Here is a 12,308-nt window from a genome sequence, read left to right as displayed (position 1 = left end):
TTATTTGAACTGTCTCAAAAAGCTGTCAGTGGCATAGTGGAGAGAGAGCCAGCCTTTAAGTCAGAAAAATTGATTTAAAAGACTTGGGTTTAATACATATTTTCCCTGTGACCCTGGGCAAGTCAATTAACCTCTCATTGGTCTAGGGAGCTTGAAGTATAAATTGTAAAGAAGATGTCTTGTGTTGGTAGGTACATAGATATAATGGCCAACATTTATATAGTACTTTAATGTTTCCAAAGCATTTTCCATATATTACCTCATTTTGTCCTCTTAAGAACCCTTGGGAGCTTGTGTGACTTTTTTTTTTGCTTTTTGGAGGGCAGTTGGGAGTTAAGTGACTTGCCCAAAGTCACATGGCTAGTTTTTGTGTTAAGTGTCTGAGGCTGGATTTGAACTCAGGTCCTCCTGACTCCAGGGCCGGTGCTCTATTCACTGTGCCACCTAGCTGCCCTGGCTTGTGTGACTCTTATTCCTATTTTATAGATGACAGAACTGAAGTTTAGAAGCCAAGTGTCTTTCTCAGAATGACTCACTACCAAGATCTGGGATAGGGGATAGGACTTGAACTCAGGTCTTCCTGACTTGAAGTCTGTCACTGGAGCCATTACACAATTTAGATAAAGTATTTACTAAGTACTTACTGTGTGCCAGATACTGCTTAGCACTTGGAATACAAATGCAAACAAACAAAACAGTTCTTCCTTCAAGGAGCTTACATTTTAATGGGGGTAGACTATACAGAAAAGAGAAGTGAAAAGTGGGGGAAGGGAAGGGAATATACCTAGTCGGTAGCAAGGTGCCAAGGGAGGAGCTGGAAGAGGCTGGAGATTAAATCAAAATGGATGTGAAGTGAATTTGACTGAGACCCCTTGTGAAATGATGGACCTTGACTGGTCAACAGTTAGGAGAGCAAAGCCTGAAGGAGGACTGGAACTCTAAGAAATTAAGTGGTGTAGGGAGTTTATTCACCTGGGATATTCCCAGTATCACTGAAATCACTGAAACCTATCCCCTATCCTTACCATAGCTTTTGAGGAAACCTGTTACTGAGGTGAGTTTTTCTGGACAAAAGTCTCAACTCCAGGCTTGTCTTGACAAAAACAACATGATAGCTATGTGTCAGTCACCCATCTCACCCCCACCCCTTGCACTCTGTCCAGTGTGACACTGGCTTTTTCTCACACATGACACTCCCATCTCCAAACTACAGGTATTTTCTACTGCCTGGCCCTCATTCCTGGAATTCTTTCCTTCCACATTTCTGCCTCCCAGCTTCCCTGACTTCAAGTTTCAACTAATACCCTACTTTCTATAACAAGTCTTTACTAGCCTTCTCTATTCTTAAGTCTCCTATTTTCAATTTATGTATATGTGTGTGTAGATAGATAGATAGATAGTGCAAAGTTATTTGCAAGTTGTTGCCCTCATTAGCTTCTTGAGCTCCTTGAGAGCAGGTACTATTTTTGTTTTTACCTTGTTTTGTATCTCCAGCACTTAGCCCAGTGCTTGCCACATAGTAAGGGCTTATTAAATGCTGATTGACTTAACCTAGAAGAATGACTATAGATACCCATTTGATAACTGTTCTTTCAGGATATCAAGCTCACTCAGTAGTGACTTGAGGATCCCCTTAAGGAAACTAAACTTGTTATTCTCTGTCCAGGTTTGAATTGTGAAGCCCTGACCTTCATTTCAGTGTGTTCTTTTGGGAGAAGTTAAAACTTTGCCACAAATGTGAATCAGACCTGTATAAAACTGATAAAATATTTCAGTGTGTGGGTAAAGTTTTATTGTTGTCATTTTGGCTGCATAGTCTCATACAGGAAAACCTCTGTTCTCCATTTCTTCAACTAGGATTAAGCCATTTTTATACTGAATATAATATAGTTATTTTATATATTGAAATCAAGTTCAGGAACCAGGTTACTCTTCCACTTTTTTATGTCTCAATTCATTTGGCTGCCTGCTCAGTAAGTGAGATTTTATCAGTCAAAGATTTTATAAAGTGACTTCTGTAAAACATGGTTTCTTAAAAAAGCCTGGGTTTCCCAATGCTGTGTCATAAATGGAGAAATAACGTACATTTTTTAAAGCATCAGTGCCACTAAAATAAGCATATCAGTCTCGTGGTACATGTGTGCATCTCAAAATTAAGGCTTTAAGAAGGAAGAAAGCGTATAGCTTTGTTTTGTAACTTAACCAAGGTGAGGGGGGATATATGTATATTTATCAAGCTAGATACCATAGATCAGTGCTTCCTTTCAAAAAAAAATTTTTTCCCAAGGGACAAGCATTTAAAAAAATCCATCTTCATCCCCACTCCCCATTACCCTTGCCCCATTTGGGCAAATTAAAAAATAAAACAAAACTAAAAACCAGATCAATAATAGCCCCGACCTAAACCTCTGTGGCTCTTTGTTTAGATTCGATGTCTTAGAATGAGTATAAATAGCAATTGTTGGGGCGGCCAGATAACACAGCAAGTAAGAGCACCAGGTCGGGAGAACCTGGGGATCAAATCCAGGCTCAGACACTTAGCATCCACCCAGAAACACCTGGCCATGTAACCTTGAGCAAGTTACTTAACCCCAATTGCTTAAAAATAAATAGCAATTGTTTTCTCTTCTGGCCAGAAACTGGGAAGGAGAGTCTTCCCTTCCAAGATTGATATCTTTGTGATGATAAATTGAGCCATCTTTTGTCTCATCTCTTGCCAAGCCCTTAGTAAAACTGGGACCTGGCAAAGACCTTAGTTTAGAAAGGCCAAGATCACCCACTGCATCATGGACCCATTGCCAGTCATCTTGTCCTTTGTCTTGACACTGGACTTTGATGACACAGGAGGAAAGAGTTAGGCTGATGACTTTGGGCAGCTCTGCCTCACTTACATCCAATTCACAGGGTAAGTCAAGACATCATGCTTATGATATCATTGGTCCTTTTCAAGAACAGAAAAGAAAAAACAACAATACCTGTTGGAGTGCTTTCTGCCCACAGCTGAACAAATGCTAATATTTAAATTTGCCTAATTTCTTAATTTGGATGATATATATATATATGTATATATATATATATACATTTTTTTTTTTTAAATAGAGGAACTGTGAGGTGAACTGCCATATTGGCTCTGATTCTCACTCTTGAAAGGATGATTCTGATTCTCTGACTCTGATTTTTATCTTTAAGGAGGAATTGATTGCTGGAGTAGAAGTGATGAGAACCTTGAGGGCAAGTAATCATTTCATTTTTGAGTTTGTGATATAGGAGAGGAAAGCTGGGCATAGGCTAACATGTAACATAGATTTTGAGAGAGTAGATTTCACAACGTTCAGAGGAAGATTAAGTAAGATTCCCATGGGCTAAAATTTAATAGCCTATCCACCCAGAAGGATGCAAAGTTATAAAAAATGAAATTCTCTCTGTACAAATTTTGACTCCCTCTCTTCCTCCTCCCCTCTCTTAAACTCCATTTCTGTTCCCTAACATAGAGAAAATAGTGCTAGCTGTGTCTTCTCTGACTTTTGGCTATCACAAAAATAGCAGAAAGGTTGGTTTTAAGGATTTTAAAATACCCTTGGGCTTCTTCAAAAAGAATGACTGAGTAGCCTTAGATGCCAGTGTTTCAGCAGATGGTACCACCTCACTGGAGCAGTCAATACCACCAGTGATGGGCAGAAAGTGACCATCTGAGTGAAACAAATCTCTTTATCTAAAGACTCCAATCAAATACCACTAACCACGACCTAGTCAAACACTGTCAAGCCATATGGCAGAATTATATCTGCTTAGGTGATGTGTTAGACAAGATGACAGACAAATTCAAAGACTGGTCTTGTAGACTTTGACAGTCTATAAGCTTCACAAAAACTCTTTGCTATTCTTAAGGCCAGAGGGTACATACACAGATGGCAAAGCAGCAGGAGCAGGACTGCACAAATGTATACATCTCAGACCTCCTGGTGACTTAGGGATGAACAGGAACCGTAGGGGATACTGAAAGCAGTGGACACTTGGATCACATGGCCTGATGCTTCTAGTACAACAAATAGCAGTGGATGGGCCTGGCCCTGGGAGGACAATACAATATCTCTGCCCTCGTGCTCACTACTAGCCTCTTGGATCTTGGGATTACACATTCATGTTTCCTTTGTTCTGCATTCATGGTGATGATATGGTTTTAAAACCTAAAAGAAAAAAGTAATGGTTATTAACTTGATGTCATCTTCAAAGGATCCCTTCTTGGCCCAGCATTTTTTTGGCCATTTTTGTCGATTAAAAATGACAAAAATCTTGGTCACTAACACATTGGATAAAAGAATAAGAATCCCCAGAGGTCTTCATAAACTAGAACATTGGACTTCTCTATTGTATAATTTAATTTCACAACCATATGAGAAGGGAGATTTGGCCAGACAGTGCTTTGTCAATAAAAGATATCAGGTGGCAGATGAGCATTATTCTTATCCATTGTTTGCAATAATGTAACTTGGGAAGAAAACAAGGTGATTCTTTACATTTAAAACATTAAATTTTGGTTCAGAAAATCTCATTAAAATCTGTGATTTTAATGTTTCTGCCCTACTAGCTTGAATTTATAAAAGTTGTCCAAAAGAAATTAGGAAACAGTTTCTAAAAGTTAAAGGTTCCTGGGAAGTCACTGTGTGTTAATCAATGTCAAGTACACAATATATTTCATTTTACTGTGTTTTTTAAAGTCTTTTCTACACAACAACCTTATTAGCTAGGTTATGTGAATATTATAATCCTTATTGTACAGATAAGGAAGCTGAGCCTCCAAGATTGTGGTTTTCTGGTTGTCATGTGGCTAATTAAGTAGATGAGCCCAAATTTAAATTCAGATTTACTGATTAAAAGTTCATTGCTCATTCTGTCACACCATGCTGCTATAGTTGGATATGATTTATTGGGGGGGGGCGGGGTGAGAGAGGAGGGAGGTGCTAAAAGGATGTATGTTTCTGTATTCTTTTTTTTTTGTTGTTAAAGCAATTGGGGTTAAGTAACTTGCCCAAGATTACATGGCCAGGTTTTTTTTCATGTGGGTGTTAAGTATCTGAGGCCGGAACCGATTGGGTCATCCTGACTCCAGGGCTGGCTCCCTTACTCACTGCGCCACCTAGCCACCCCTGTTTCTTTACTCTCTCTTCTAAATAAATATTATTCCTGAATTTTAAAGATATTTTGAATTGTGTATTTTTCATCAACCATGTGATTGCTGAATTCTTACTCTTTGGATCATGTGGCCACAAGAAAGGGAGCAGTGGGGGTGGCTCGGTGGCGCCAGCCCTGGAGTCAGGAGGACTTGAGTTCAGTCCTGCCTCAGACACTTAATACTTACTAGCCATGTGACCTTGGGCAAGTTACTCAACCCCAATTGCTCTGCCCTTCCCCCTCCAAAAAGCCCCCCCCCCAAAAAAAAAGGGAGCACTACCTTGATGAAATAGCGCATGGAATTATAGGCAAAGTATTTAAGAAGAGATAACTTCTTGAACTTACAAACCTATACATATGAAAATTGTACTATTTTCACTTTGCAGAACAGAATTTGATCTAAAGTTTTAACTTCTTCCCAGGTGCATTTAGACACACAAAGGGTCAGCGGGACCAGGAAAACTCTTCCATAGCATCAATACCCAGAAGGTGAGTTGCATGTAATGTCATAGTTTCTTTAGTATTTATGGTCTTTATCTTTTGATGACTTCACATGTGGCACTTAGCTTTCCTTATAGTCCAACTCTCACAGCTTTACATTGTTACTAGAAAAACAATAGCTTTAATTATACAGACCATTGTTGGCAAGGTGACATCTCTGCTCTCCAGATTTGTCATAACTTTTCTTCCAAGGAGCAAGTGTCTTTTAAATTCATGGATATAGTTGCCATCTACAGTGGTCTGTGAACCCAGGAATATAAAATCTGACTGCTTCCATTTCTTCTCCCTCCATTTTGCATGGAGGCCAGTTGATGGGGCCAGTTGCCAAGATCTTAGTTTTTTTATGTTAAATTTCAAACCAGTTTTACACTCTCCTCTTTCACTCTCATCAAGAGACTTCTGCCATCTTTCTGCCACCAGAGTGGTATCATCTGCATATCTGAGATTGTTGATATTTCTCCAGGCAACCTTAATTCCAGCTTGAGATTTATCCAGCCTGGCATTTTACATGATTTACTCTGCCTGTAAATTAAATAAATATGGTGATAATATACGGCAGAGATTCCCAAACTTATTTGGCCCACTGTTCCCTTAAAAAAAAATTACTTAATGCCCCCCTGGAAATCTACTTTCTTTAGCCTTTTAATGGTTTCTTTTTTGAAATTTGCATCCTTTCCAAAAATACAAATTAAAAAAATAATGCATCTTAAATTTAATAATTTGTTGTAAATTTGTGTGTTTTTTCCTTCACTGAATTTTGATGACACAATATTGCATCATGTAATTGTATAATATTGTATTGTAAATAAGTCATTACATGCACATATTCCTGCTGATGCATGCTGGACTTCCCAGCAATGTGAGACATACTAGCCTGCCAACATTTGCCTGTTAAGACCTGTTGGCAGACTTGACCACTGATTGTTAACTTGCATTATATGTGTTTATTTGATAAATAAGGTAATCACAGTGACTTTAACTCTGTTACACAACAGATGAAACATGTACGGATGGTTTTTCAAAATTTTCTTAGCTTCTTTTCTTATGCTTCCACCATCCCCTTATTTTTATTCCACACCCTCCAATTGTACTTGAGCTACTATTGCCCCCCTGGATCATTCCAGCACCCCCTGTTCTATCACCCTCTAATGGACCCTGTGAATTTATACAGCCTCATAGTACCCTTCCTATCTTTAGCCAGTCAGTTGTTTCATGTTCGGTTCTAGCTGTTGCTTCTTGGCCTATATACAGGTTCCTCATTAGACAAGAAAAATTATCTAGTACTCCCATATCTTTGAGAACTTGTCATATTTTGTTGTGATCCAGACCATCCAAGGCTTTAGAGCAGTCAGTTAAGCAGAAGTACATGTTTTTTTCTGGAACTCCTTTGCTTTCTCCATAATCCAGTGAATATTGATCGGCAGGTTGGTCTCTGGTTTCTCTGCCTCTTCTAAAACCAGTGTATTCTTCTGGTAATTCTCAGTTCACATGTTACTGAAGTCTACCTTGCAGAGTCTTAAACATAATTTTGCTGGCACATAAACTCTGCTGACCCAGTTGTTCTTTAGTTTGAACATTCTTTGACAGTGCCCTTCTTTAGAATTAGGACATAAACTGTACTTTTCCAATCCGGTGGCTACTTTGTGTTTTCAGTTTGTCAGCATATTGAATGCAACAGTTTAACAGCATCATCTTTGGGGATTTTAAATAGCTCAGCTGGTATTCCATGACCTCCATTATCCTTATTGTTAGAAGTGCTTCCTAAGGTCCACTTGACTTCGTTCTCCAGGATGTCTGACTCTAGATCAATAACCACACCACTGTAGTTATCAGTGGTGTTAAAATCTCTCTTTTATAATTCTTCTGTGTATTCTTTCTATCTCTTCTAAATCTGGTCTGCTTCAATTATGTCCCTACCATTTTTGTCTTATATCATCCCTATTTTTTTTTTTTTTTTGCCTTTTGGAGGGCAATTGGGGTTAAGTAACTTGCCCAAGGTTACACGGCTAGTATTTTTGTGTGGGTGTTAAGTGTCTCAGGCCGGAACCGATCTCGGGTTCTCCCGACTCCAGGGCTAGCGCTTTACTCACTGTGCCACCTAGCTGCCCTCGATCATTCCTATTTTTGCATGTAATATTGCCTGGATATCTCTGAATATTCTTGAAGAGATCTCTTGTTTTTCCCATTCTGTTGCTTTCTTCTATTACTTTGCGTTGCCTATTTAAGAAAACCTTATCTCTCCTTGCAATTCTCTAATTTTGCATTCAGTTGGGTATACCTTCCCCCGTCTTTACTTTTCACTTTCCAACTCTTCTTAGCTATTTGTGAAGCCTCTTCAGACAACCCTTTTACCTGCATTTCCAGATAGTTTATAAAGTATTGGGATTAGTTGTTTGGTAGAATTCTGTGAATCCATCTGTTCCTGGGAATTTTTTCTCAGGGGTTCATTTATGGCTTGTTGTTAGTGAATTCAGTCTTTTCATTTTTGCTATTGGTAATTTAGTTTTCTTCTTTCTCTTTTTAAAATAAAAACCAGTGGTTTATCTATTTTATTGTTTTTTTTTCCCATAAAATCAGTGCCTAGTTTTCTTTCAATTTTATTAATATCTCCTTTGGTTTTCAAGATTTCCAATTTGATTTTTAATTTGTTTTTTTTAATAGTTTTTTTTTTTTAGTTCCATGCCTAGTTCATTAATCTGCTCTTTTTGTATTTTATTGATGTAAGCATTTAGAGCCAGAAATTTTCCCCTTAAGTACTGCTTTGGCTGATCAAATTTTGGTATGTTGTTTCATTGTTGTCATTCTCTTTAATGAAATCAATATTTCTATGATTTGTTCTTTGACCAATTCATTCGTTAGGATTAAATCATTTAGTTTCCAAGTAATTTTTAATCTGTGTTTTCATGGTCTTTTATTGAATATAATTTTTATCATGATCTGAAAAGGATACCTTTAGTATTTCTGCTTTTATGCATTTGGTTGTGAGGTTTTTATGCTCTAATACATGGTCAATTTTTATCAAGATACCATGTACTGCTAAGGAAAAAGGATACTCTTGTTTATTCCCATTCATTTTTCTCCAGAGGTCTGTGATACCTAACATTTACAAGATTCTCCTCATCTCCTTGACTTCTTATTTCTTTTATGATTAGACTTATTTAAATCTGAGATGGGAAAGTTGAGGTATCCCACTAGAATAGCTTTACTTAATATTTCCTCCTGTAACTCATTTAACTTTTCCTTTAAGAATTTGGATGCTTTGCCATTTGTTGTATATATGTTTAGTATTGATATTACTTCATTGCCTGTGGTACCCTTTAGCAAAATGTACTTTCCTTGCTTATCTCTTAATTGGGTCTGTTTTTGCTTTTGCTTTGTCTGAAATCATGATTTCTATCCCTGCTTTTTTTTTCATCTCAGCTAAAGCATAACATCTTCAGCTCCATCCCCTTATTTTTACTCTGTGTCTCTGTTCCAAGTGTGTTTCTTGTAAACAGCATATTATTGGATTCTGGTTTTTAATCCATTTTGCTGTCCACTTCCATTTAATGAGTGAGTTCATCATATCACATTCATATTAATTATATATTTCCCTCCATCCTTTTTTTTCCTGGCTCATTTTTCTCTCTCTCTTTTTACCTTGTCCCTCCTTAGAAGTCTGTTTTGCTTCTGACCTTAATTGCTGTCTCCCTTAATCCACCTCCCCTTATGTCAGAACCTCTTCTTTTCTTTTATTTCCTTCCCTTCCTACCTCCCTCCCTATCTATAGATAGATTTCTCTACCAAACTTAAGTATGTATGTTATTTCCCCTTTGAGCTGATTCTGTTGAGACCAAGGTTCAAGTGTTACCTGCCACTCTCCCATTTTCCCCCTATGGTAAAACCTCTTTCTTTTGTGTTTTTTTTAATATAAGATAATTTTCTCTCTTCTTCTCCCTTTCCTCTTCTCCCATTGCATCCGTCTTTCTCTTCCCTTAATTTTATTGTTTCAAAATCATCCCATCATAGTCAACTCACTCCAGTGAGTATTATTTGTATTCCTTCTAACTTCCTTATGATAATAAAATTTTTGGTATTTACAGTTATGTATATAGGAATATATATGTATATATATATCATGTATATGTAAACATTCACTTATAATTTTTCTTTCATTTTTTCCTTTTAACACTTCTCTTTAGTCTTATATTTATTTGAAAGCCAAATTTTCTATTCAGCTCTGGTCTTTTTATCAGAAGTGCTTGAATACTCCTCTATTTCATTAAATATCCATTTTTTTCCTCTGAAGGACTTTACTCAGTTTTGCTGAAAAAGTTATTCTTGCTTGTAATCATAGTTCCTTTGTCTTCTGGAATATCATATTCCAAGCCCTCTGATCCTTTAATATAGAAGCTGATAAATCCTGTGTAATCCTAACTTTGGCTCCATGATATTTGATATTGACCCCAATAATCAATATATAGTCCTTCACCTTTTATCTACTATGCAGTTGTGGTTTGCATTTTATGCCTTCCTTTGAACACTTTTTGGCTACTTACAACATTTTCTACTTGATCCTAGAGTTCTGGAATTTGGCTATATTGTTCCTGGGAATTTTCATTTTGGAATCTCAGGACATGATCAGTGGATTCTTTTGATTTCTTTTTTGACACTGGTTCTAGGATAGAGCAGTTTTCCTTATATGATATCTAGGCTCTTTTTTTTTTTTAATTATGGCTATCAGGTAGTTCAATAATTCTTAAATTATATCTCCTCACTATGTTTCCAAGTCAATTGTATTGTTTTTTCGCATGGGTTATTTCACATTTTCTTCTATTTTTTTCATTCTTTTGGTTTTGTTTGATTGTTTCTTGGCGTCTCATGGAGTCATTAGTTTCCACTTGTCTGATTCTAATTTTTAAGGACCTATTTTCTTCAGTGAGCTTCCCTTTTGGCCAGTTTAAGTGGTTCTTTTGTACACCTTTTTCTATCTGACCAATTCTGCTTTTTAGCACTTTCTTCTCTAGTTTTTTTTTGTGCCTCTTTTACCATTTGGCCAATTCTTTTTTTTTTAAGTTTTTTTTTTCAGTGTTTTATGGTGCCTCTTTTACCAAACTGTTGATTCTCTTTTCATAATTTCTTGTATCACTTTCATTACTTTTCCCAGTTTTTCCTCTGCCACACTTAATTGATTTTTAAAATGTTTTATGAGCTCTTTCGGGAATTCTTATTGAGTTTGTTTCTAACAATTTTTTTTTTCTTTGAGGCTTTGACCTCTTTTTTCTTCTGAGCTTGTGTTTTGATTTTCCCTATAATAGTATACTGACTATACTTATTATAATAGTCCAGTTCTTTTTTTGTTGTTTGCTCATTTTTACAGCCTATTTCTTGACTTTTAAGTTTTTTTTTTTTTTTTTTTTAAGCAATTGGGGTTAAGTAACTTGCTCAAGGTTACACTGTCAATTATTTCTGGGTATGGTGCTGAGTATCTGAGCCCGGATTTGATCCAGGTCATCCTGACACTGGAGCCGGTGCTCTTACTTGCTGTGCTACCTGGCCGCCCCAACTTTTAAGTTTTTGTTAAAGTTGGGCTCTGCTTCTGGGGTACAAGAGGCACTATCCCTAGTTTCAGGCCTTTCCTGCCTTGTCCCTAGACTCCAATGACTCTGGAGGAGAGAGTGAGTCTGATGGCTGTGCACAGCTCTGCCTCACTTAAATCCAGTTCCCTTGCAAGTCAAGACATCACCCTCCTGATGTCATTGGTTCTCCTTGAAAACAAAGGACTACCCAAAACATTAAAAACAACAAGGTCTTTCAGAGATAGTTCTGGAGGTCTTTGATTTCCAGTCTTTCTGAGATGGCATGTTCCAAGGAGAGGTGAGGTCGCTGTTTTCCTGGTCTTTTCCCAGGAGGAGACACTGTTTCCTTGCAGCCGCTCATGCTAGCTCTCCTCCGGACCCTTGGGCTGGAACCAGGGCCCCTACTCTCTTGCAGCCACAATCGCTGGTGTTCTCCTCTGTCTTGGTATTGAGGCCAGGGCACCTACTCCCCCGTGAGTGACCACAAGTACTCCTCTCCACTCTGGAAACAACCTGGGCCTCTGCTCCCCGTGGCCAATGCTCTTTTTGTCCCTACAGCTATGATCTGGAACTGAGTATGGACAACGCAACAGGGTCCTGAACCTAGTTCTAGCAAAGGGTCCCCTACAATCTGTTACTAATCAGTCCTCTGATTCCCTCTTTCCCTCCACCTCTCTGTGGCCTGAGAGCTCCTGAAGCTGCTGCTGCTGCCACCAATGTAACTACCGCCAGGAGCCAGGAAACTGTTTTAGGAAACTGCTCTCCTACCACAAGGAGGCCATGCCAGACAGGAAAGTCAAGGTCAAACTGATTCCAAGAGGCTTTACATGGAGGCTGTCTTGGGGACATTATGAAAATAGAAAAACTTAGACCAGAGTAGAGGTGGAGGGTAGGATGAGGGTCAGAGCTCACAGAAGCTCGCAAGGGGGTGGAGTGGGTGGGCAGAAGGGGGCACTGGTTAAAGACTTGTCAAGGGTCACACAGGAAATCAGTGTGGGCAGATTTGAATTCAAGGCCTTCCAACTCCAGGACCAGTGCTCTATCCATTATGCCACATAGTTACCAGCATTTTGTCAG

At 38.2% G+C, this 12,308-nt stretch overlaps 1 protein-coding gene across 9 annotated transcripts in view; it reads left to right on the top strand.

The window, feature by feature from the left end:
- The window catches only part of PJA2 (praja ring finger ubiquitin ligase 2), a 135,012-nt gene that overhangs the window by 17,031 nt on the left and 105,673 nt on the right, over positions 1 to 12,308 (top strand). For 4 of the 9 annotated variants that reach the window (XM_069088151.1, XM_069088146.1, XM_069088148.1 and 1 more), the window contains exon 2: positions 5,595 to 5,661. The exons of 2 other annotated variants lie outside the window; for them this stretch is intronic. The gene's annotated coding sequence lies outside the window, so the exon portion shown is untranslated. Of the gene's footprint in view, positions 1 to 3,189; positions 3,232 to 5,594; positions 5,662 to 12,308 lie in introns of all 9 variants that reach the window. 3 more of the 9 variants (XM_069088152.1, XM_069088147.1, XM_069088149.1) reach the window with 1 other exon arrangement.

Source organism: Petaurus breviceps, unplaced genomic scaffold (assembly GCF_028583685.1).
Source record: "Petaurus breviceps papuanus isolate PSGF00001 unplaced genomic scaffold, PetGlider_PUasm1.0 184, whole genome shotgun sequence".
Classification (NCBI taxonomy): Eukaryota; Metazoa; Chordata; class Mammalia; order Diprotodontia; family Petauridae; genus Petaurus; species Petaurus breviceps.
This window is presented reverse-complemented; position numbering and strand designations above follow the sequence as displayed.